This window comes from Vulpes vulpes, chromosome 13 (assembly GCF_048418805.1).
Source record: "Vulpes vulpes isolate BD-2025 chromosome 13, VulVul3, whole genome shotgun sequence".
Classification (NCBI taxonomy): domain Eukaryota; kingdom Metazoa; phylum Chordata; class Mammalia; order Carnivora; family Canidae; genus Vulpes; species Vulpes vulpes.
The window spans coordinates 93,517,285-93,543,717 of record NC_132792.1 but is presented as its reverse complement, the minus strand read 5'-3'; the positions used below and the strand labels follow the sequence as shown (position 1 = coordinate 93,543,717).

The 26,433-nt window shown below is 37.7% G+C and overlaps 1 pseudogene; it reads right to left on the bottom strand.

Annotated features, from left to right (window-relative positions):
- Positions 1–24,882: 24,882 nt before the first annotated feature.
- Positions 24,883–25,653, bottom strand: LOC140595073 (large ribosomal subunit protein eL8 pseudogene; annotated as a pseudogene).
- Positions 25,654–26,433: the final 780 nt, after the last annotated feature.

Genomic DNA, 26,433 nt, shown 5'->3' with positions numbered 1-26,433 from the left:
CTATAATATAAACTTAAGAATGGTCACTGCTGGCAAACAATCCCAAATTCAACATTTAGTTGTGTACAAAAACAAAACAAAAATAATATAGTTTTAGACAAAATAGAACATTTCAAGTAAAGTCAATTTATGGACAAAAATGACAAATTCAACTCATTTATTTACTTTTGCATCCTATTAAAACTCTGCTAAGAAAACAATAAAGGGGAGCCCCTGAATGGTGCAGCTCATTAAGAGTCTGACTCTTGGTTTTGGCTCAGGTCATGATCTTGGGGTCCTGAGACTGGGCCCTGTGTTGAGCCTGGCACCAGGCTCTGAGCTCAGGGAGGAGTCTGCTAAAGTTTCTCTCTGCCCCTCCCTGTGCTTCCTCTCTCTCATAAATAAATAAATAAATAAATAAATAAATAAATAAATAAATAAATCTGTCTTTTTAAAAAACAATAAAAAGATTTCTTTTTAAATATCAGAAATCCATAGGTACAGAAAGGAGCCAGAACTGAGACAACAGAAACAAAGCTAGAAAGAGATAGCTGTATGGCAATTTTTCTAGAAGATCTAAGAAAATTAGTTTTTAAGCTGGCAGTGGGGAAGGCCTAGAAGCAACTCAAAAGACTTGGGGATTGGTGGCATCAAGTATTGCTGGAAGTTGCAGCTACAAATAGGAGGCTAAGTTGAAAATCTGTAAAGTAGTTAAATTCCTAAATCCATTCCTCAATTCCACATAGCTAGGTGACTGTTTTCCTTCACCAGGCAAAATAAAGGAAATATATTCTTTGAAGAGGGTAAATAGAGCGTTCCAGGCCTTGGACACACAAGGCACAACTATAGGTGGGGGTATTATTTTGAAGATAGAGATAGTAAATGAACTCATAAATTTTATGCTAAATCCTATTAACCCTCTTTTCCTGTTGAGCTCACAGAATACTAGCATCCAGAAATTACCCTTTAGTGAGGTGACTGGAAGAGCTTCTCTAAGGGAAATTAACCTTTTCAAGACGAATGACCTAAAGTATTGATGGAGATGTTCCTCAAATAATTGACCTAGCCAGATCAGCCTATATTTAAGTCTAACCTGTGTACTCAAAGACTCCTATCGACCTCTTAGTGCTCTTCTCTTAAATATGAACTCATAATTAAGGACTAGCAGATGTTGGAGAAAAGTCACTAACATGAAATATAAAGACCAAAACAAATAAACTAAAAAAGTAACTTGGAGAAAACAAAGCTATGCATGGAGATGAACACAAGAAAAAATTAATACCTCTAAAGAAATTAGAGAAGATATTGAATATACAAAAGAAGGAGATGATGTAAAGAGAGCTTTTGGAAACTGAAAATGTAATTGTATAAATAAAATCTAAATAGAAAAACTGGAAAATAAAATTTTAGAAACTCTTCCAGAGTGTAGAGCAAAAAAACAGAAATGAAAAATTCAATTCTGTTAGGAAAATTAGAGGCCTGGTCTTAGAGATCCAACAAACATTTGAGTTCCAGAAAGAGAACAGAGAAAATGGAAGGAAGGAAATCATCAAAGAAATAATTCAAGAAAATTTTCTAAAAATGAAAGATACACATTTTTAATTGAAAAGGCCCAATACTATGAATAAGAATTCTCTCACCCCAAAGCATATCATTGAAAATTAGTCATAAAGAGAGGATTCTACAAGCTATTGGAGAGAAAAAAAACAGGTTTATGCAAAGATCAAGAATCAGAAGAGATTTAAACTTCTCAACAGGAATGCTGAAATCTGAAGACAATGAAGAAATGCCTTCAAATTTTTAAAGGAAAATTGTCTCCATGTGATAATTCTAGACCCAGCTAAAGTATCAATCCAAACAATCTTCCAAATGGGAAGATCAAATAAAGACATTGTCACTCAAGCAAAGTCTCAAAGATTTACCTTCCATACATTCTTTATCAGGAAACAGAAAATATACTTCATTAAAATAAAAAGATAAATCACGAACAAGCAAGATATGGAATACAAGAAACAAAGGACCTAACACAATCAAGAGGCAGGCCAACAGAATCCTGACAATGATGATGAAGAAATATCCCAAGATAATGCCTACCTGCCAAGCATGGATAGCAATTAGTCCAGTTTGGAACAAGCCAGAAAGCTCAGGAATAGCTTCTTAAGAAGTGAAAGCTGATGGAATTTTTGGTACATGTGAATGTGTTTGAAAGATTTAGATAATTAGGAAGACTTTGGCATTGAAAATATATAAAAAACAAAACAAAAGAAATTATGCAATGATTAATCCTAAAGAAACCAAAGAGTCATACAGAAAAGAAAAAGTAATCAGTTTCCTACACAGCTTGACTGTGAATATTTGCATAATATATCATATATTATATATGTATGCATGTATAATATGATCTAACAAAAATTACAATATCACTATACTAGGAGGGGGGAGATTTAGGTGAAGATGATGTGAGAAAATGGAGGACTGTGTGAAAGAGAGCTACATCTTTGTCTTTCACAATGGAGTTCCATTCATAATGTCTAAAACTGAAAAATCATAAAATAGTAGTATAACTGTATTATTTAGATAAATAAAGGTAAGTAGCAAAATTAATGGATAAGAGAAGAAGTAATGGTAGATAACTATTTTTCCTAATAAGCTTTATGAAACTATTGACTCCTTCAACTATACGCATATATGATATTGACAAAAGTAAAAGTAAACTTTATCCCGGTGCTACAAAGGGTAAAAAATGAATAAGATTTGGTCCTTCAAATTGCTTATTGTCAAGTTGGGGGAAGAAAGATACTCAGCTATAATGTATGAGATGGTGTGAAGTGTGCCCTGAGAGGTTAAAACAGAAAACTAGGGAACCCTGAGGAGGGCAAACGTAGGCCTTAGGGATAAATAGTTTTTCATAAAGGTTTCATGTTAGGTCTGAAAGGAAATGCAGAGATTTTAGCAGGTAGAGATGAGCGTGGCAAGTATCCCGGGTAAAGGGATTCTGTGAGTAAAAGTAGACAAGCAGAAAAGCTGTGCTGTTGTCCAGGAAGGAAGACACAGTCTGAGTTGATGGAGTATGCTGTCTAAGCAGGATGTGCTGAGAAATTAAGCTGGGGAGGGAAATTGAGGACAGACCTTTGGATTACCTTGAATATCCCATTAAAACTTTTGGAAAGCAATGGGAAATTGCAAAGTTTTTGGAGCAGGGAATTGATATGATCTAAGCTGCAATTTAGGAAGATTATCTGGCAGCGGTACATGAGTTAGATTGAAAAGAGAAAAAAAGAAGACAAGGAAATAAGAAGGAACCCAATTCAACAACCCAGGGCAGTGGTTTAAGGATCTGAACTTCAACAGGTTGGTGAAAATGGAAAGGCAAGGATGAATAGGAGATATTTCAGAGACAGCAATCAAACCTGCTCTTAAAAATTTACTAATTTGCTTTTGCTTTTCTTCTGTTGGAAATTCTTCACAAGCACTATGGTTTTAACTGGCTGATATAGGGAGACTGGAAGCCAAGTAAATCATTTTGATTTGTACCTTATATATTTTTAAAAAGCCAACTAGTTAATAAGCCTTAGAACATTCTGATCTTGGTACAAATGCCTGATGTGCTCATGTTTTCTAACATTATATTTCATTTCCATTGGTTTTTTTAAATGTGTAGCTGCTATATATCATTGACTACAGACTTTAAAAAGAATTTAATTACGCTTTACTGTTCATCATTTTATCATCCTTGTGAACCAAAGTTATTTTTTAATATAAATAAGAGACAAGCTCATAGCTAACATCATAGTCAGTAGTGAAAAGCTAAAAGCTCTTCTTCTAAATCAGGAATAAGACAAAGATGCCCACTCTTGTCACTTTTTTTCAATGTAGTATTGGAAGTCCTAGCTAGAGCAATTAGGCAAAAAAAAGAAAAGAAAAGAAAAGAAAAATAAAAGGCATTCAAATTGGAAGAAAAGAAGTAAAACCATTACTATTTACAGATGACATGGTACTATACAGAGAAAACCCTGAAGACCCCATCAAAAAAAGTGTTACAACTAAAAAATAAATTCAATAAAGTTTCAGGACACAAACTCAATGCACAAAGGTCTATCGCATTTTTATATATCAATAATGAACTACCAGAAAAAGAAATTAAGAAAATAGTCCCATTTACAAAATAATAAAATACCTAGGAATAAATTTAATCAAGGAGGTGAAATATATCCTTATAAAATAAGTGCGCAAATCTATTGTTTAACCACAATAGTGGCTACATCACTAGTAACACTGACCTCAATCTCTCCCATACTCCCAATCTACCCATCATTCACAACACTGTCTGATAAATATTTCTCCTTAATATTCAATCACTGCTTCAAATTTATGCAGTCGTTCTTTATTTAAAAAAAAAAAAACTTTATTCATTTATAGAGATGCAGAGAGAGAGGGGCAGAAACACAGGCAGAGGGAGAAGCAGGCACCATACAGACAGCCTGACGTGGGACTCGATCCAGGGTCTCCAGGATCACACCCTTGGCTGCAGGCGGTGCTAAACCGCTGCACCACCAGGGCTGCCCTGCAGTTGTTCTTTAATGCCCGCCCTAAAAAAACTAGAAATTGTCTGCTTGACATTCAAGGCCTCCAAGACCTGGTCCCATTCACTTCTGCAGTTTTACTTTCAATGACCTCTAACACTACACCTCCACTCCAACGTAGCTGATCTCTTCATTATACCCTACTCTCAACATGCATATTTGCATTTCAGTGTTTTGCTTTCAGGCTTTTCCTAGCTGGGATTCCTTCCCTGGACATTTTCCTTTATTTAAATTCCTACCTGCCGGGGAATCCCTGGGTGGCTCAGCGGTTCGGCCCCTGCCTTTGACCCAGGGCGTGATCCTGGAGACCCGGGATCGGGTCCTGCGGCAGGCTCCCTGCGTGGAGCCTGCTTCTCCCTCTGCCTGTCTCTATCATGAATAAATAAATAAATCTTTAAAAAATAAATAAATAAATTCCTACCTGCCCTCTAAGATTAAGATTCCACTTTCTCCAGTCTCTTCTCTCCCAGCCAGATACATCAGAGAAAGTTGGATCTTTGCATTTGCTAAAGTTTTGGAGTTTGCGTCATATAACTTGGCATTTAATAATCTTCATTTTTGTGACTCCTTTCCAAGCAGTCTACCATTTTCTGGAGAACAGGTTAATTCTATCATGTACTTCTGATCCCCTCTACCTTTATTCTCTGCATTAGTTATAATTATTTTGGCTGCAAAAGACAGAACCCCAATTGAAATTAGCTAACAAAAAAAAAGATTATTTTGCCTAATGTAAATAAAGAATCTATGGATAGAGTAGGATTTAAAAGCACATTTGAACCTGGGTGTTTGAATAACATCAGGAATAGGTCTCTCACCATCTCTTGATCCTGCTTTCCTCTGAGAGAATGAGTCCAGGCAGATTCTTCACGTGTATTAACACACATGGCCAGTAAAAACTTGGAGCTTACATCTGAACAGCTTGGTAAACTCAGCAGAAAGAATGCATATTATTCTCCATCGTTCTAGAAAAAAACCCAAGGTTGACTCTCATTGGAGAGAGTCACATATTCACCACTGAATCAGTCACAGCACCTCTTATTAATTAAGTCTGGGTCACATGATCAAGCCTTGACCTGGGGAGATGGTCTCCCATGGATGAAGACTACACCCACTGAGAATGGCACTGGGATGCTTTTCCAATAGGAAAATCCAGACATTGTTACCTGAAGAAGGGGAAAGGATTCAGAGCAGGCAAAAAAATAGCCTCTGTCTGCCATACCCGTCCATCTCCCAGGTCACTTATATCATTATAAAAATCTCTTTCAAATACTCAAATAAGATCAACTTTCTTGAGCTGCCAAATTGTATTTTATTTTTGAAGCACTGTGGCAAAGATGCAGATGGGCAAAATGTGGCATCCAGAAGGGTGGAAAGTCGGCTCTTTGTAAACATTGGAAGTCAAGGCAGCCTAATGTGGTAAAGTAGTATCACCAAATGAATCCTCTTCCGTCTTTGATTATGGTGGATTTGAAAGGGGCTGTTAATGCACTATAAAGCATCTTAATTAGGGATGCCTGGGTGGCTCAGCGGTTGAACATCTGCCTACAGCTCAGAGCATGATCCTGGAGTCCTGGGATCAAGTCCCACATCGGGGTCCCTGATGGAGCCTGCTTCTCCTTCTGCCTATGTTAGTCTCTCTCTTTCTCTGTGTCTCTCATGAATAAATAAAATCTTTTTTTTTAAAGCATCTTAATTAAATCGAACATCTTGTTTTCTATGCTCTGTTAGACTCTGATCAGCTTCAATAATACAGCCATTCATATGGCAGAGAATTCCAAATAGAAAACAAATTTAGTGATAAGTCACAATGACTTAGTTATAAAAACTGACAATAATTTAGATTTAATGTTTAACAGAAGCAAACACTATTTTATTTCTGTTCTCCTCAGATGTTACCAGAACCCCTGTCCCCACTATCTCCTCAGGAAATTAGCAGAAATAAGATATGGTTTTAAAAGAGTATATAAACAAATAGTAATGAAATGTTTTTGCAGAACCTGAGTTTGGGAAGGGGAACAGTGAAATAAAGGTTTTGGGAAGGGGAGGAGGATTCTTGAGCCATCCATATCAAAGAGAAACCAATACTTTAAGCCCAGAGCCTGGAATTCTCTTGGGACTCTATACAGACCAGCATCTGCCACCGTAATTACAAAAGGTGTCATCTGACCGAACTCAAGCTATAATGTTAGACTAGTGGTGTGAAACAAAACAAAATTTTACTTTCTTAACATCCTTTAAATAGGTGTTACTTCCCTTAATAGCACTGCTGTGTTTGGTGGGAGGAAGAAGGGAAACCTAAATCCTCATTCAATAGCTTTAATAATGTTCCAACTATTATTTTTAAGCCGGTATGTTTTTTCCTCTAATGTCCTCTAACTTCTTCAAGGCTTATCATTTTGCAAGGATTTTTTTTCCCTTCTTACTTAGATGGAGTATTTTTTATTTCACTGTTATTAGAAACACCAAATAGTTATTAGAAGTTCTTTAGATCTTGCCTATAGAATGAGTGATTTAAAATTCTAAATTTAAAAAAAATAAAAAATAAAAAATAAAATTCTAAATTTAAGTTGTCTTACAATCAGGACAAAATTAATTTCCCTTTAATTTGTGTGGCGCTTAATTTCCAAATGTTTCGTTTTAGTTGAGACTGAATATTACAGCTAATATAATGGGGAAGAAAAGATAAATTTGGTGATCAATCCTAAGTTTAATCTAGACATTTTCCCTGGGGATAAAATAAGGGATAAAAAACTAAGTTAAACATTTCCGTAATTCTGGCCACAATTTAAATGGACAATATTTCAGTCTCCAGTGAAACTTTAATCTAATAACCAATATTTCTTAAATAAATAAATCAAGCCTCCTGAAAAATAACAGAATTTAATAGGAAAGCCCTTCAAATAAAATAATGAATTAACTATTGCTAATCACATATCTGTATGGTAATAGCTGCAGTTGTAAACTGACGTGGTCATCCATTGGTACAGCACGTTATGGGCCTAAAACATGGTCCCCTTATCTCATATGCACTCATCTGTCCTTTGGCATTTAGTCATGTTGTGGTCGTGAGGTGCTACTTGTAGCCTTAACTTCGTAGTTTTCCCTGAGAGTTTGAGTAGAGGACTAATGGCACTTGAGGCTTGTCCAGCTCTTAGAGATCTAGACTCTTCTATTTCACACTATAAAAATAAAACTTTTACCAGATTGCAGCTCTTATATCAATTATCACTACCAGAAGTGGTACTTAATTTCTCAGAGTAATTTTGAGAAATGCTTTGTATGTTTTGTTTGTGTATTTTATTTGTGTATTTTTTTAAATTTTTATTTATTTATGATAGTCACAGAGAGAGAGAGAGAGAGGGGCAGAGACACAGGCAGAGGGAGAAGGCAGGCTCCATGCACCGGGAGCCTGATGTGGGATTCGATCCGGGGTCTCCAGGATCACACCCTGGGCCAAAGGCCGGCGCCAAACCGCTGTGCCACCCAGGGATCCCTGTTTGTGTATTTTAAAAGGCAATCTAGTGAGTATTTTCTGAACTTGTCCACATACGTCCTCCATGTTTCTTTGCATGTTTCTTCTTAAACTAGCAGCTTATTGAAATGGACAGAAAATGCCAAAAATTCAAAATCTCTCAAACACTTGAGGCTTGTAAGATTTCTTTTTTTTGCTTGTAAGATTTTTATGAGATTATCTACTTGAAAATATTTTGGGGAAAAGGCATAAAAAATAGGTTAAAAACAAACAAACAAACAGGGGCACCTGGGTGGCTCTGTGGTTGAACGTCTGCCTTCAGCTCAGGTCATGATCCCAGAGTCCAGGATCCAGTCCCACATCCAGCTCCCCACGGGGAGCCTGCTTCTCCCTCTGCCTGTGTCTCTGTCTCTCTCTCTCTCTGTGTCTCTCATGAATAAATAAATAAAATCTTTTTAAAAACATACATACATACATACATACTTTGAGCCTGGAAAAAACTGGGTTAGTACCTCTACTATAACATCCTAGCTCTGTGAATTTAGATAGGTACTTAACATTACTGACTTCAGTTCTCTCAACTGTAAAACAGGATCATAATACCTTCCTTACAGAGTTGATATAAAGACTAAATAAATTAAATGAGAAACCACAGAAAGTGCCCAATTTAGCAACTGACATAGAGGGTATGTTCAAAAAATGATAAACAATATAATGAAAAACATACTAAGATAGGGAGGAAGTATCTAAGGCGGGACTCCTATTTATAATGTAGGCTACCATACTTTGGACAGTTGTTCTCTATACCCTCAATCCAATGTTGGGGGAAGAATTTTGGAATAAGAATAAAAGGTTTTTTTTTTCTTTTTAGTTTTACACAAATATTGGAAAACAAATTAATTTAAATTTGGAAACAAAATCCTCTATGCATTAATCATGATGCTTAAATATTCTTTTCAGATAGTTATATATGCATTTAATGTTCCTTCTTTGTGCTAAACAGAGAATGAAGGAGGATATTGAATGAAAGAACATGGTGAAAAATAACTAGAAACAGAAGACCCTGAGAGACAAAAGAAAATTGAAGATGATAGAGACGCTTCATTCCAATCCTTTCAAATATGATTCTCAGTCTCTCTGTTAGATCAGGCAATGAAATAACAAATGTTATTTATTTCCAAGCTGAAGGTTGACCTGCTAAATAAGGCTAAAAAAAATTTCCAGGAAAATTTAATAGATTGGCCTGTCCTATAATGTACTTGGTAAATTTTATGGGAGAAATTACCCCTCTTTAAGGAAAGGAATAAAATGTTGCTGTTTCTATCTCAATCACTGTAATGCAGAGGGTTGTTAGATGTTCTCCAACAAAATAAATTGCGAAGAGGCTAAACTGATTAAAATAAAATGAAATTTTCAATTATTTGCAGAAGCTGCATTCACAGTATAACAAAAAGTATTATTGCCATAAGAGAAATACTTTCAAGGCCCAGTGTTCTTTCAGTAGTACAAATAACCCCATTTTGGCAGTTCTGATCATTTAGAATCCAACAAAGAGAAGAACATTGTCAGTAACATCTGCTGTAATAGAAAGACAGCAACATCAAATTCATTTTCCTTGAAACACTGATTTGGATGGCTATGTGATTTTCCTAGGATCACAGTGTGTCATGGTTCTTTTCGGCGTGTGAACTTTTTAAGATTTGCTCAAATTTGTACAAAGTTTTTACCTGAGGTAAAAGAGCCCTTCTTAAGGGCTCTAGGTAGAATATATTTAAAATGGAGTCGGTCTTTCAGCCCTCACAGAATTTAGGGCTCGTAGTGGCTTAACAGCTTGGGCAAAGAAAGCAGAAAGGAAGCTGCCTATTGGTGACAGCCAGTGGCTTGAACCACAGTGGTGGCAGAGGAGATGGAGATACATTTTGGTGGCAGAACCAATAGACTTTGTTAATGATTTGCATATAGAAGAGGGGAGAAAAGGAAAAATCAAGAATGACCACCAAATTTTAGGTTGGAATAATTAGATGGAACTGGAGCCATTTACAAAGCTGATAAACTGGGAGATTGGTTTGAGAAGAAAATAAAAGTTAATATAGGGGTACCTGAGTGGCTCAGTTGTTTCAGTGTCTGCCTTCAGCTCAGGTCATGATCTCAGGATCTTGGGATCAAGACCCATATCTGGCTTCCTGCTCAGTGGAGAGTCTGCTTCTCTCCCTCCCTCTGCTATTCCCCCTGCTTGTGCTCTCTCCCTCTCTCTCTCTCTCTCTCTCTCAAAATAAGTAAATAAAGAAAATATTAAAATAAAGTTCATATAATGTGAGTGTTCCTCTGAATAAGATATATTTTTAAAATAATTTTTAAAAAACCACTATCAACACTTTGCTTTTTAAAGCATGTTCTAAGGGGGCACTGGTTGGCTCTGTGGTTGAGTGTCCACCTTTGGCTGGGGTCATGATCCCAGGGCCTGGGATTGAGTTCAGGTTCCCCACAGGGAGCCTGCTTCTCCCTCTATGTCTCTGCCTCTCTCTGTGTGTCTCTCATGAATAGATAAATTAAAAAAAATTTTTTAAGTAAAGCATGTTCTAAATGTTTTCTTTGAAATGGTATTGTTTTGGTCTATTTCAAACCTCTTTTAAATTATTGAATATTTTGAAGTTTCTGCAGATAATCATAATAAATCAAAATATTTACTACTCTTGTTGTAAAAGGTATGAGTTTATCTTTTGTGAAAGTTAGAAAAAAATGTTAAAATAATTTTTAATCCTTTTCCTAAGTTCCATGTTTTCAAAGATAAAATTAATTACATGCTTTTCAAAATTAATAAATTTCTTTTGATAGTCAGCAAATACTAGCTGGGCAGGCCACACTAAGCTAACTCATAAGAAATTTCTCAGCAGATTTTTAAAAATAAATTAGAATACTTTTTTTTGACATTTAACCATTGTTGAATTTGCAAAAGCCTAAAAAGTTGTTTTAAAAGAAAACTCCAGGGATGCCTGAATGGCTCAGTTGGTTAAGTGTTCACCTTTGGCTCAGATTATGATCCTGAATCAAGTCCCATGTCAGGCTCCCTGCTCAGCAGAGAGCCTGCTTCTCCCTCTCCCTCTCCTGCTCCATCCTGCTCTCAAATAAATAAATGAAATCTTTTAGAAAAGAAAAAAAAAAACATCAGGCTGACAGCATGTTTTTTAAATCCTAAGATTTAACCAGACAAAAGATAATTTTTTAAAAACTGAGTTGAGAGAAAGAAACAGGTGTTCATTTTCTCAAACAAAAGATCAGAGTGACATCTAGTGTTCAATAGGAGAATCTGCAACTGACTGCTATGGGCACATCTTATCAAATCTATCAGCGCCATTTTTCCAACAGTATTTGCTCACTTTCTACCTATGTGTCACAGTTTAACAATTCTAAGAATACTTAAAACCTTTTAATTATTATTATATTTGTTATTATGATCTGTGATCAGTGATCTTTGATGTGACCATGGTAATTGTTTAAGGGCATCACGAACTGCCTCTATAGACGTAGAACCTTAACTGGCAAACGTTGTGTGTGCTCTGACTGCTTAACCTACCTGTTATTTCCTGTCTCTCACCCTCCCCTCAGGCTCTTCTATTCCCTGAGACACAACAATAATGAAATTAAGCCAATTAATAATCTACAATGGTCTCTAAGTGTTCAAGTGAAATGAAGAGCCGCATGTCTCTCATGTGAAACAAGAGTTAGAAATGATTAAGCTTAGTGAGGAAGGCATGTCAAAAGCCATGATAGGCTGAAAGCTAGGCCTCTTGTGCCAAATAGCAAGCCATGTTGTGAATGCAAAGGAAAAGTTCTTGAAGGAATTAAAAGCAGTAACCCAGTGAACACACCGGTGATAAGAAAGCAAAACAGCCTTATGGCTGAGATGGAGAAAGTTTGAGTGGTCTGGATAGAAGATCAAATGAGCCACAACATTCACTTAAGCCAAGCCTGATCCAGAGCAAGCCTCTTCGATTCTATGAAGGCTGAGAGAGGTGAGGATGCTGCAGAAGAAAAGTCTGAAGCTGGCAGAGGGTGGGTCATGAGGTTTGAGGAAAGAAGCCATCGCCATGATATCAAAGTACAAAGTGGAGCAGCAAGTGCTGATGGAGAAGCTGCAGCAAGTGATCCAGAAACTCTAGCTAAGGTCATTAACAAAGGTGCCTACAGTGAACAATGGATTTTTAAAGTAGACGAAACAGCCTTCTGTTGGAAGAAAATGCCATCTTGGCCTTTCACAGCTAGAGAGGAGAAGTCAATGCCTGGCTTCAAAGCTCCAGAGGATAGGCTGGCCCTCTTGTTAGGGGCTAATGCAGCTGGTGACTTTAAGTTGAAGCCATTGCTCCTTTGCCATCTGAAAATCCTAGGGCCCTTAAGAATTATGCTCAATCTACTCTGTCTGTGCTCTATAAATGGAACAACAAAGCCTAGATGGCAGCACATCTGCTTATAAAATGGTTTAGTGGCCATTTTAAGGCTGCTGTTGAGACCTACTGCTGAGAAGAAAAGATTCCTTTCTAAGTATTACTGCTCATTGACAATGCACCTGATCACCCAAGAGCTCTGATGGCGATGTACAATGAGGTGAATGTGGTTTTAATGCCTGCTAACATAACATCCATTCTGCAGCTCATGGATCTAGGGGTAATTTTGACTTTCAACCTTATTTTTTTAAAGATTTCATTTATTTATGTATGAGAGACACACAGAGAGAGAGGCAGAGACATAGGCAGAGGGAGAAGTGGGCTCCCTGCAGGGACCCCAATGTGGGACTCGATCCTGGGACTCTGAGATTACACCCTGAGCCAAAGGCAGACGCTCAACCACTGAGCCACCCAGGAATCCCAAATTTCAGTCTTAATGAAGAAATACATCTCATAAGGCTATAGCTGCCTTAGAGTGATTCCTCTGATGGATCTGGGCAAAGTCCATGGAAACCTTCTGGAAAGGATTCACCATCCTAGATGCCATTAAGAACATTCATGACTCATGAGAAGAAGTCAAAATATCAACATTACCAGGAGTTTGGAAGGAGTCAATTCCGACCCTCATAGATGACTTATACAAGACTTCCATGGAGGAAGTCCCTGCAGATGTGGTGGAAATAGCAAGAGAACTAGAATTAGGAGTGGAGACTGAAGATGTAACTGAATTGCCGCAAGCTCATGATAGAGTTTTCACAGACGAGGAGTTGCTTCTTGTGGATGAGCATAGAGAGTGGTTTCTTAAGATGGAATCTACTCCTGGTGAACATGCCAAGGATTTAGACTATTACATAACTTGAGTTGATAAAGCAGCAGCAGGATTTGAAAAAGATTGACTCCAATTTTGAAAGAAGTTCTACTGTGGGCAAAATACTATCAAACAGCATCACATATTACAGAGAAATCACTCATGAAGGGATTCACTCAACGTGGCAAACTTCATGATTCTATTAAGATTTTGCCACAGCCACCCCAGCCTTCAACCACCACCACCCTGCTTAGTCAGTAGCCATCACCTCCACAGGAGGAAGAGTATGACTCCCTGAAAGCTCAGATGATGGTTAGCACTTTTTAGCAACAAAGTATTATTTAATTAAGCTAAGTACATTTTTTTATACATAATGCTATTACACACTTAATAGACTGCACTTTAATGTAAACATAACTTCCGCATGTGCTGGGAAACCAAACAATTCATTTGACACACTTTATTGTGATTTTTTTTCCTTTATTATGCTAGTTTGGGACCAAACTGACAATATCTCCAAGGTATGCCTATATTTTCATCATTTTATCCTGCATACAAGATATTGAATGCAGCATAAACACAAATGGAAGGGAGACAAATAAAAAAGGTTGCTGTGGTAATAATAATAATAATAATAATAATAATAATAATAATAAGTAATTTCTGAGAGTCTAGAGTCTCTAGTCTCTAATGTGGTTTCAGAGATTCAGGAGTGGCATCCTGAAGTAGCGCCTGCCTGGACTGATATGTAAAGAAAAGGGAATGTCATAGGTGACAAGAACATGGGAAGAGCTCAAAAGACAGCAGCATGGGTTGAGGTAGAAAATCAAACTACAGAATAATATTGTGGGGCAAGTTCAATGGCTCCAGCGTAAAGCAGGGGACACAGAGCATCTGGAAGGGAAGCAGAAAAGAGAGGCAAAATTACAAGAAGTGCTTGTAATTTCTAATAATGGGAAGCTGCCTTAGAGACAGCCTTTTGGTTTGGATAGAGCCATGGCATAAATGGGGGATGCGTAGGGAGGAAGGGCTGAGACTCAAATTGGCGATTACTATAGTAGATGATGGTAGTAGTAAAGAGAAGATAGATTTAATAAATAATTGGGAGACAAAAATCAATAATTGGACTTGATAAAAGATGAAGGGCAGGGTCAAGGATATCACCTTCTTTCAGAGGTCACATAGATTCTATGTTCATTAATTAATACTTTTAAATTATTTTAAAAAGCATGATTAGTGAGAAAGATGATTGATTTCATTTTGATAAGTTAACTTTGAGGTGCATGGGAAATAATGATGCATTCATGACAAAAACCAATTGAGTATCTGGGTCTTAACACTTTAAGGAGAGGACTAAATGAGGTATGTGAAATTAGGATTATCAACACAGAGGTGGTTGCTGAAACAATGGTAGTGAATATGAGTACCTAGGAAGCGTACCCAGTATAAACCAGGAGCATAGATGGAAAAGACATCATTAATGCTTAGTGAAAAAAAATTTATAGTTGTATTTGTCTAAAATATATTAGAAAGAAAAGATAAAATCTCTTTAAAGTCAAAATGCAATTCATGGAAAGGATCAGTATTTCAGAGATTCCCTTTTACAGTCTAGCCATACAAATACTATTGTAGTACCAAATGAATACATGTTATATTTATTAACTATATTAACCAGAGCTCCTTCAGCAAGAAATAGGAACTTACCTAAACTAGTATGAGTAATAGGCTTCATTACCATGTGACCTGATGTCTCTGGGGACAGGCTGTCTCCAAGGACAACTGGATCCAAATGCCATGTCTTCAATGGACTCTCTTCACGTCTAGAAGGTAGTTTATTCCGTATTGACTTCATTTTTATGCAGAGGCAAAAAAAATGATTGTAGTATTAATATGAATATAAAACTTCATGACAACTGAGAAAAGAACAAAACCCTCCTTCCTTCCACTGTCTCATATTGACCTTCCCCAAAGAGTTCTAATTGGCTTTACTTTAATCATGTACCTATCACTTGAGCCAATCATTGTGTCCAGAGGGAGGATATATCCCAATATGTTCTGGATTATGTCACGTCCCAATAGTAGTAAAGTTATAAAAACAGTTCAGAGTGTTTCCTTATATCCTTCATCCAGCTTCTCCTAATGTTAATTAACATCTTACATAACCTCAGTATAATCACTTGACAATTTTTATTCCAAGAAAGGTGGAATCCTTTCTAAAGCATTGTGACATGAATTCCTAGTCAATCAAGATAAGTTGTGACTATCATACCTAATATTGCTTTAGAGTTTTATTTTATTTTATTTTTTTAAGTGGAAGTGACTTTTTTAAAGATTTTGTTTATTTATTCATGAGACCCACACAGAGAGAAAGAAAGAGACACAGGCAGAGGGAGGAAAAGCAGGGTCCATGCAAGGAGCCCAAAGCAGGACTTGATCCCAGGAATCCAGGATCACACTGTGAGCCAAATGCAGATGCTCAACTGCTGAGCCACCACTGAGCCACGCAGGCATCTGCTTTAGAGTTTTAAAAACAGTTTAATTTTTTTCCTTTAGGAACATGTTTATTTTTTTCTGGTTCACATTTCTTTTTTATAGCTTTTGAGATATAATTTATATATAACATAAGTTTAAGGTGTACAACATAATTTTATATATACACATATAGCAAAATTATTACCACAATAAGTTTAGTTGACATCTATCACCTTACATAGTTACAATGTTTTTCTTATGATGGGAACTTTTAAGATCTACTCTTAACAACTTTCAAATACACAATACAGTATTGTTAACTATAGCCACCATGCTATACATTTACAACTTCAGAATTTATTTATCTTATAACTGGAAGTTTGTACCTTCTGACTACCTCCACATATTTGTTTCCACCCCAATCCCTACCTCTGGCAACCACTAATAGGTTCTCTGTTTTCATAACTCTGGGGTTTTTTTTAGATTCCACGTATAAGTGAGATTATACAACATTTATCTTTCTGGGACTTAGTTCACTTAGCATAATGCCCTCAAGCTCCATCTATGTTGTTGCAAATGGCAGGATTTCCTTTTCTTATTTTAATGTCTGAATAATAGTCTATATAATTTATATTATGTGGGCATTAAATATAGTATATATACAATATATATATACATATATATATGGTGTCTGTGTATTTATATATATATATATATACTACTTTTCTTTATCCATTTGTCCACTGATGGGCACTTAGGTGGTTCCTAAGTCTTGGCTATTGTAAGTAATGTTGCAATGAACATAGGGATGCAGATATCTCATCAAGATAGTGATTTTATTTCCTTCAGCTATATATTTGGAAGTAGAATTGCTGGATTAAAATCTTGATGTTCAAAATCAAGCACATGTGACAGATTTGTCCCTTGTATTTTAGACCAAAATTTTGTTTGTCTAGATAACAAATTGGGTTTTTTTTTCCTCTGTTAGGAAATTGATGAAAAGTACTGGAACAATGACTGACTAATAGATGAGGAATGTCATCAGAGAAATGGAAACTATGAAAAAAAGCCAAACATATATTCAATAACTGGAAAGTACAATTTCTTTTCCTTTTTATGTTTTTATTTATTTATTTATTTAAGTAATCTCTCTATCCAGCGTGGTGTTCAAATTCATGACCGCAAGATCAAGGGTAGCTTGCTCTTCTGACTGAGCCAGCCAGGGGCCTCATGGAAAGTGTAATTTCTAAGATAAAAACACCCACTGGTTGGGCTTAACAGTGACTGGAGATAGCAGAAGAAAGGGACAGTGTGTTAACCTGAGAAGTGGCCCCCAAGAAGAGATTAAACATATAAGGCTTGTGTTATAGGAAACACTTGGGAGAGAAAATGCAGAGGCCCCTGGAGAAGGCCAGAGAGCCATCATATTGGATGCAAGTCTGATTCCAAGTGAAGGAGAGACCAAAGGAAGATTTTCTGGATGGACTGTCTGTACAGCCTAAGGGAGGTTTGGAAAGGACAGTGGAGAATCCTTGAGCCAAAGTCGGCCATCAGAGGAGTCCTGTATTTCCTAGAAGTGGGTTTCTCTTGGTTCCTTCCACACATTCATGGCAAGTATACCCTGATGCAAATACAGCAATAGGTTCCAGAACACAGTCTGTATGCATGTCTGTATTATCTTACCTTTCATAACGTTGCTCTCCATTGCTATATTTTCCCAGTTCACCACCAGAAAAACATTCAGTAGTTGAGTTGCTGCCTTCTGTGAGAGAATCTCCTTGTTCCATCTGCCAAGAGTAGCATCCTATTTGCCTGCCAGGTGGTAGGCAACCAGTCTCAAATTCTCATCTTACCTCCTGCTTTCTCAGGCCACTCCTGATTCTACCTGTGTTATTCCAGGTGCCCCCTCAAAGCAGACATTAAGGATGGGTTTGGGGAAATGCTTCTTATAGAAAATGGAAAGGGGACTGAGGAGGCTGTGATAACTATCATAACACACTACAAGTCTGACGTGGAGTGAAGGAGAGAAGGAAGGAATATTAGGTGTCATGTAGTCTAAGGAAAGTTCAGGAAGGCCAATAGGGAGTCCTCAAGCCAACACGAGCCATCAGAGGACTCCTTAGTGTTTGTACAGCAACAACCCATGAGAAGTATGGCCTAAGCACAGACAGTGATGCGTTTTACAATATTTCACGATATAATAGCTCAGACCCTCACTCAATTATGTTCCTGGTAGCTGGTGGCCTGGGAGGCAATTCTCATGACCACTACAATCTGGAAACTTGAAGAAAGATAATTGGAAATTATATATACATTCTGGAAAAAGGAAGGAAATAAGACTACAAATAATGAACATTACAAATAATAAACAAATAATGGGACATTTTAAGTGATCTGATGCAAGTGCAGATTGAGTCTCAGAGTGAGAAGAGAAGGAGAATTGGACCAAAAAAAGAGCTAAAGAAAAAATAGTTGAGATTTCCACAAATTTGTGGAAAAAACTTACTTACCTACCCAAGAAGCTCAACACATTCTAGGCAAGATAAATACAAGAAAAGCACAACTAAGTACATCACAGTCCAACTACCAAAAACAAAAATAAAAATAAAGAGATAGTGAAAGAAAAACATTTCATATAGAGGAGCAATGATACATGATGGCATTCCATCAAGGAAATATTTCACAGGAAACAATAGAGGCCATAAGACAATAGAAATGCATGTTTAAAGATTTATTTACTTGAGAGAGAGAGAGAGAGAGCGCACATGGCAGGGAGAAGCAGAGGGAGAGGGAAAGGGAAATTTAAGTAGACTCCACACTGAACGTGGGAGCCTGATGTGGGAGCCCAATCTGGGGCTTTTCCCATTACCCTGAGATCATGACCTGAGCCTAAACCAAGAGTTGGAGGCCTAACTGACTACACCACCCAGGTACCCCAATGAAAAAACATTTTAAAAGTAATTCTGAAAAGTTCTTGAACACATGCTAAACCATGATACAAATCTTATGAAATTTCAAAAATATTGAAACTTTACAGAGTTTGTTTCCTGGCCACAATGGAATTAAACAGTAGAAAGCAAGAAGTAAAACTGTGTTTATTGGGCAGCCCAGGTGGCTCAATGGTTTAGTGCCACCTTGAGCCCAGGACGTGATCCTGGAGACCTGGAATTGAGTCCCGCGTCGGGCTCCCTGGAGCCTGCTTCTCCCTCTGCCTGTGTCTCTGCCTCTCTCTCTCTCTCTCTGTGCCTCTCATGAATAAATAAAAATAAAATCTTAAAAAAAAACTGTATTTACAAATGATATGATGGTTTTTACAGAAATATCAAAACAAATGTACAAAAAACTAGAAGGTTTAAAATGTGAATTTAACAAGGTGATAGAATATAAGTTTAACATACAAAAATCAATTATATTTTTATTTACTAACAAATGATTAGAAAATGAAATTTTAAAATACCATTTACAATAGCATGGAAAATAAACTACCTAAGATTAAATTTACAAAAATTGTGTAAGACTTCTACAGTGATAAACACAAAACACTGATAAGAGATATTAAAGAAAATCTAAATTAAGTGGTTTATATCATGACCATGGATTAGAAAATATAATTAGATTCATAGTGTTCCAAAAGTGATCTTTAAACTCAACACAATTCCAGTAAAAATCCTAACAGACATTTTTTTTCTAGAAATTGACAAGTTGATTCTAAAATTTTTTCTGGAAATATAAAAGACCTATATCTTAAAAAAGAACAAAGCTAGATGCCATGCACTATGTCATTACAGGATTGATTACCACTGTAGTGTTTAAGATGCTGTGGTAATGATGAATAGATACAGAGAACCAAAACTGAAAGAAACAGACCTGTACTGACATAGTCAGTTGGTATGTGACATAATAGCCAAGGTAATTTGAAATGGAAAGTAAAGACTTTTTTAAAAAATGGTGCTGCACAAATTCACTGTCATCCCTGCCTGCTCAATTCAGTAAGATTTCTGGAATCTGTCTGGATTCCTGCTGCCTGCACAAAGTCTGGAAACTACATCAGGTAACCTGGGACGCAATCTCAGGGTTCACCTGATGCATACACTAGTATGGGCTGCCAGTTGACTAATGCCTGAAAGTAGGTATTAAATATGTTGTGTCCAGTTTTCTGGTTATGGGAGAAGGTAAATCCAGACCCTGTTACTCCCCTGTGGTCGAAACAGAAGTTGATGTGCACTTTTAAAAGGCCTCTGTCTGCTGTGTGAAGAATAGATTGTCATCGAGCAAAAACGGAAGAAAGGAAAGCCAAGTCCATTTGGGAATGATCTGTAGCAGTCCAAGGGTGAAACAAAAGTGCTTAAATCAGTGTGACAGGGGCATCTGGCTGGCTTGGTTGGTTATCGGACTGGTGATTTCAGCTCAGGTCATGATCTCAGGGTTCATGAGGAGTCCCACATCAGGCTCCCTACTTAGCAGAGAGTCAGCCTTGGATCCTCTCTCTCTCTCCCTCTGCCCCTCCCCCCTCTAAAATAAATAAATAAAATCTTTAAGAGTAAAATAAATCAGTGTAGCAGCCATCAGAAAGGGGACCAGTCAGCTGCTCAGTGCATTTCAGAGTTAAAACTGGCAGTACCTAGTGATAGATTGCATTTGGGGCAGCGAGAAGCGAATGGACATAGACATTAAGAATAATAGAACAGGGGGGGAGGGGAAGGAAAAAAAAAAAAAAAGAATAATAGAACAGAAGCAAAAACAAAAACAGAAGAGTAATAGAAGTTTTTGCCCTGCAGAACTGCCTGAATGACATTTACTAAGAGGAGATGATGGGGTACGAGAAGATTCAGGGTTTTTGTTTTTTGTTTTGTTTTGGTTTTGGTGGTGTTGGGAAGTGGGTGGTAAGGAAGCAAAGAGTCCAAAACTTCCATTCTTGGTCTGAAAGTACAAAAAAGAAAATTCAGGTATGAATTCTTAAAATATTTTTTTCTGAGGGAACCTGGCTGGCTCAGTCAGTGGAGCATGTGACTCTTGATCTCAGGGTTGTGAATTCAAGCCCCACATTTAAGTAGGTAGAGTCTACTTTTTAAAAACTTAAAATTTTATTCCTACATCTTTATTGCAAATTATGTATCTCTCTTCTCTAGATCATGAGCTTTTTGAAGAGGGAGTCATTGTCTTATTATTCTGATGTCACATGCAGTGCACACCATAATCCTTTAATGTTTGTATTTGTTTGTTAAACTGGGGGATCTGATCAACTTGGTGTCAGAAGTGGAGAGCTGATCATTCTGGGTTACAGGAGAGGATAATACTGAGTCCCTGGAGAAGATCTAGAATGCTCTGCTATTCATTCCTGGAAACCAGCGTAGCCCAGTAAGGATAAAAAATGTGTATGAAATCATAAATACTGTGTGTTTATATAACCTTAGATGGAAATAATCAGAGAAGATGCTTTGTGATTTTGGTATCATTTGTTTCCATGAAGAATAAAAATTCTTCTTTGAATTGAAAACACAGAGGTGAAGTGGAGAATGGGCTCAAGTATGTGTCTAATAACATGCCAACATATCTAAATACACTGCTTAAAAGCTAGTCTTTCTCGGCTGAGTGCTATAGTTTATAACGTAGCTCCCACAGAGCTTTTCATGGTCATAGATGGCTTTATTTTTATAATCTTTAGCTGCAGCGTTAAAAATGCCAAATTGACGCTGCATTCTGTGGGGGTGGATGGGAAGAGAAAGGTAACCCTAAATGGCCATAAAAAGCCCCACTGCCTAAAACTTTTGCTGTATTTCTAATTTTCACTATTAGATTCACTTTTTAGGTTAAAATATGGACCTAAAAATAGCCATTTAAAATGTGTTAAATGTCTTATTGTGTGAGGTATCACAAAATAGGGAGAATGTATGCAGTGGTTAAAAGCTGCTGTACTGTAGACCTTCCTTGCTTACCAGCCTAGCGATCCTGGATAAGAGAGGCTTAACCTCTCTAAGCCTCACTGTATTAATCTATGAAATGGGACTAATAATGTCCATCACACTGTGTTGTCATAAGGATGAAATTAATAATGAATATAAAGTTCCTCTGGAACAGTTCTTGGTACCTTTAGTTAGCTAAGAAAGAGCAGAGAATAATGAAATAAGACCCTGGACAGGTACATGTCGATGTGATGGAAGGACTGGCAAAGCCTGAAGCATAGGGAGCCACCATAGAAAGAAGGAAAGGGTCTTGGCTGAGAATGTTAGTGAACAGAGGGCATCACAGGGATTCTCAAAGGCACTGGAGACACTCCAAAGGAGGGATAGGACATCATCACCAATGGAAAATTGGAAGCTTGTGCCAAAAAAACCCCATGGCTACTTGACAGTTTTACTTAAGACGGATCCAAGTAAATATTTACCTAATCTTAACATAGGACAAAGAGTTCTTAAGTTTGGAAACAAGGGAAGAAATCATTTACACAAAGTTAATCGTGTTTGACTACAAAAAAAATCTTAACTTTCCTACATCAAAAACATTTCAAGAATTTTCAAATGAATAGAAGTTTCATAAACAGAAATTATTTTTAAAGATACCACTGAAGGCCTTCCAGGTAAGACAGTAATTACAGGCAGGCATCTCCTGTACTTTTTACTCCTTCTCACAACCCTACTAAAACAACAGTGAAGGGATTGTCGTCAAGGTATAAATCCACCAGGTTGGAGAGAAGAGAAAGGAGGTGATAGAAACAAGATTTCGAAACTACAAAACAGATGGAGTGAGAAATGTTTTATCAAACCCCCAAAATAGAATCATAAGTCAGCAGCCCAGAAAGCTAATTTACTGCAGGATCTCAGATGGGTTCAGATAGTGGCAGCCCCTGGCACCTGTGGAGGTAGGGAAGCGGAGTGAGAAGAGCTGGAAATAGGACAGCTGGTTGAGTCTGTTAAGTAATTGGACCCCAGGTCTCCTCCCTACTCCGTAACTGGGCCATCAAGGAGACCTCAGAGACCCTGGGGGTTTACTCTAGGGAGAGATTAGCATAGATGACACCAGGTATAATTGTAAGTGGGGCATAAAGTACTGAAAACAGATCCTGAGACACCTTGGTCTCTTCTCCCAATCAGCAACTGGCAGCTGTGTTGTTATGAAAGGAGATCAGCAAAGTTTTTTTTTTTTAAAGGAATTTGACCAGCTCAAAAAACCAGAACTAAATAGACTGACAATAAAAGTCCCCAACTACCTCATTGTGAAGTGTTCCCTTTCTCCCCCCTGTTCGGAGTCTGCAATCAGCTTTTTAGTTCCTTACTCTTGAGGAAATGAAAACAACCTGACATCCAAGGGAAGTCTCCAAAACGAAAGATAGAAACCAAAGAAATACACAGGGGGGAAAAAGCAACTTGGAGGAAACAAACCATGAGAGAGAAAAGAACACTGTTTTAAAGAAATGCTGTCATTAATATTCTGAGAAAAGATATTGCCCATGAAACAAAAATTGGATACTATTAGAAAGGTGCAGAGGTCCCTCAAAGGAAGAAGAAAATCCCTTAAAACTAAAAACTTGATAGCAAAAATAAAAACTCAATAAAAGAGTTGAGAGAAAAAATTAAGGAAAATTTTCAGCAAACAAGGTAAAAGACAGGCAGATGAAAAATGGTAAAAGTAGACAGAAACATTGGCAGTCCAGCAGAAGTTCTAAAATCCAAATAATAGGAATCCAGAAAAAGAGAACAAAGAAAATGTATAAGACAGTGTTCAAAACAAAAAAATCAATAAAATTTCTCAGAACTGAAGCACATGAGCCTACAGATTAAAAGAGTCCATTGAGAGCATAGTACAATGGATAAAAATAGGCCCACACCAAGACACATGTGATGGTTGATTTTATGTCAACTTGGCTAGGCTGCAGGCTGCCCAAGTGTGGAGTCCCTATTTTATACTCCCGGTTTTCTAAATTTTGCAACTATTTTATTTTATTTTTATATAATTATATTCTGGGATAAATATGGGGTTTGTTCCAATTAAGTTGTTAGTGCTTATATGGGGGAAAAAAGTATGTTTTTTTAAAGAGAGTCATCAATTGAAACTGAAGTATGGAAGCAATAAAATGATTATCATACTTCCTCTTAAAAACAGTTGGTTATCACATCTTTAAAAACTATGAGCCCACTGACTGTCAAAATACATAGGGACCTTTGGCATTTGTTGTACTGAGGAGCTATGCTACCATATGGTGCCTGAGCTGGTGACATAGATTTATATAATCCCGACATCGTTCTTTGTACATGTGTTAAGTATCAAGGTGAAGTGCTATTACTATCAAAGGTAGCCAAGTGAGGAGCGATAAGCAGCTGGAACCAGAGAGAAAGCTGTGATACTTCCATTTTGCATACAAGCTTGTTTTTCTGCGAGTGCCTCTCTTACACGTAGCTACCGCTAGATGGCAGCACAGTGGTGTTCTGGTGGTCTTCAAACTACGCGTCAAATCAGAACCAGGAAACTGGCTTGAGGGGACCCCCTAAGCCTGCAGAAACTTAGAACTGAGACTCGCTGCCATTTCCTTTATCCATCCATCCAGTCATTTGTTCAACAAATACTCATTACCTTTAAGAAAGAACTCTTAATAATGATACAGTTGAAAAAAAAATTTTTTCAGTTGAAAAATTTTTGAAGATTCTATTCATTTGAGACAGTGAGCACAAGGAGGGGGAGGGGCACAGTGAGAGGGAGAAGCAAGCTCCCGGATGAGCAGGGAGCCCAACACAGAGCTCCATCCCAGGACCATGAGATCATGACCTGAACAAAAGGCAGATGCTTAACCGACTGAGCCACCCAGGGACCCCAATACACCTGAATTTGAAACAATATTCCTAAGACCAGTTTTAAATAACTGAAGGGGACAAGAGATAAAAGAAACAGGTTGAAGTACATTGCTCCTGCATGATTGGTGTAGATGGCGAAGTGCAAAAGTAGGCACCATGTGTTTTTTATTTTTTGTGAAAGAGAACTTTTTAAATCATTTTTACATACAGAAAATTCAACAGTGTACGCTTAGAGTAGATAGAGAAGTCCATCTGCATGTTTTTATTTTTTTATTTTTTATTTTGTGAAAGAGAACTTTTTAAAATCACTTTTATATACAGAAAATTCAATAGCGTACCATTAGCCCAGCTTGGTGGCCAGTTCTTTAGCCTTTGCCTTTTCTAGCTTAGTAATGCAAGCCACCAGTTTAGGCCCTCCTCAGATCTCATCATATCTGCCTTTGTAATTGGTTCTGATAGCTCCTACCAGTTTAGCTAGAGCTCCTTTGTCTTCCAAGTTAACCTGTGTGAAGGCCCTAGCGATGCAGGTCTTCCTGTGGACCAGACGCCCCAGCCTGGCCTTCCCTTGATAATGCAGTAGGGAACGCCCATCTTACAATACAGGGCAGGCAGGAGGACAACGACCTCAATGGGCTGCACATCATGTGCAATCACTCCAGCTGAGCCTTATTTTTTACCAAGGTGGTGACATAGTAACCCCAGCTCGAAGGGCAGGCGGCCTTTTAGTGAGGATATCCGGTTTGCAGTTTTCTTCTCAGCCCAGGCCAACAATCTCTGCTTCCTCACTTACTTTGTCTCTGGTCTATGTCTGTGGGTGAGCTTAAGCAGCTGAGTAGCTATTTGGCAGTCCGAGGCCTGGGTGAACTGGTTAATCACAAGAGGCCCTTTTAGATATCTATAGAGAATAGCCCTTTGCTGCCGCAGCCGGATGTAGCAAGACCATTCGACAAAGCAGGTGAGGTTCCTTTGGGGCTGGATATCCTGTCTGATGCCTTGACAAATTCTTGAGCCTTTTCTCCAACAGGGGATTGACCACCTTGTTGGCCTGCTTCTTTATGACAGCAGGAGCCAGGGCTGCCTTCTTCCCTTTCGCCTTCTTTCCTTTTGGCATCTTGGATGGCTGAAGGGGAGGGCAGTGCTACATGGTTTTAAACACAAAGAGTCAAGCATTAGGCTTGACTTAATGAGGGAGCCTTGGGAGCTCTTTCTTGAGATCAGAAATCCCAAATAATTCAAGGTCAAAGCTTTAGAACGGGAAGAAGTGAATAGTCATCAGAGTCAAGAATAAAGTGGTGTTGATTAATTATGGCTGCTATTCCTTGTGGATCTGGGCAGTTTTATAGAGCCGTCTCACAAATACCTGCTGACAGAGACAATTTGATATCATATCGATATTTAACTGCTATAATTTTCCTTCTGCACTATTAAAGAAAAGCAATTTGTTTCTTTGCTCACACATTTGTTCCCTGTGTACTTCCTCCCTGCTCTGTTTTTCTGAACCTAAATTTCATCTACATCTTCCAGGAGTTTTACCTTTACTACTAAGAGATCTTGATATGACTACTCCAACACTAAGGAGAGAAGTGGATTAGGCTCCCAAACCAACTTCTTTAGTTCAAATTGCCTTTTCAATACATAAAGGGCATACAAAATATAATACAAAAAGGCAGGGATCCCTGGGTGGCGCAGTGGTTTGGTGCCTGCCTTTGGCCCAGGGTGCGATCCTGGAGACCCGGGATTGAATCCCACGTCGGGCTCCCGGTGCATGGAGCCCACTTCTCCCTCTGCCTATGTCTCTGCCTCTCTCTCTCTCTCTCTCTCTCTCTGTGACTATCATGAATAAAAAAAAAAAAAGGCAAAATGTGGCATCCTGTAATGGTCAAAAGTGTGA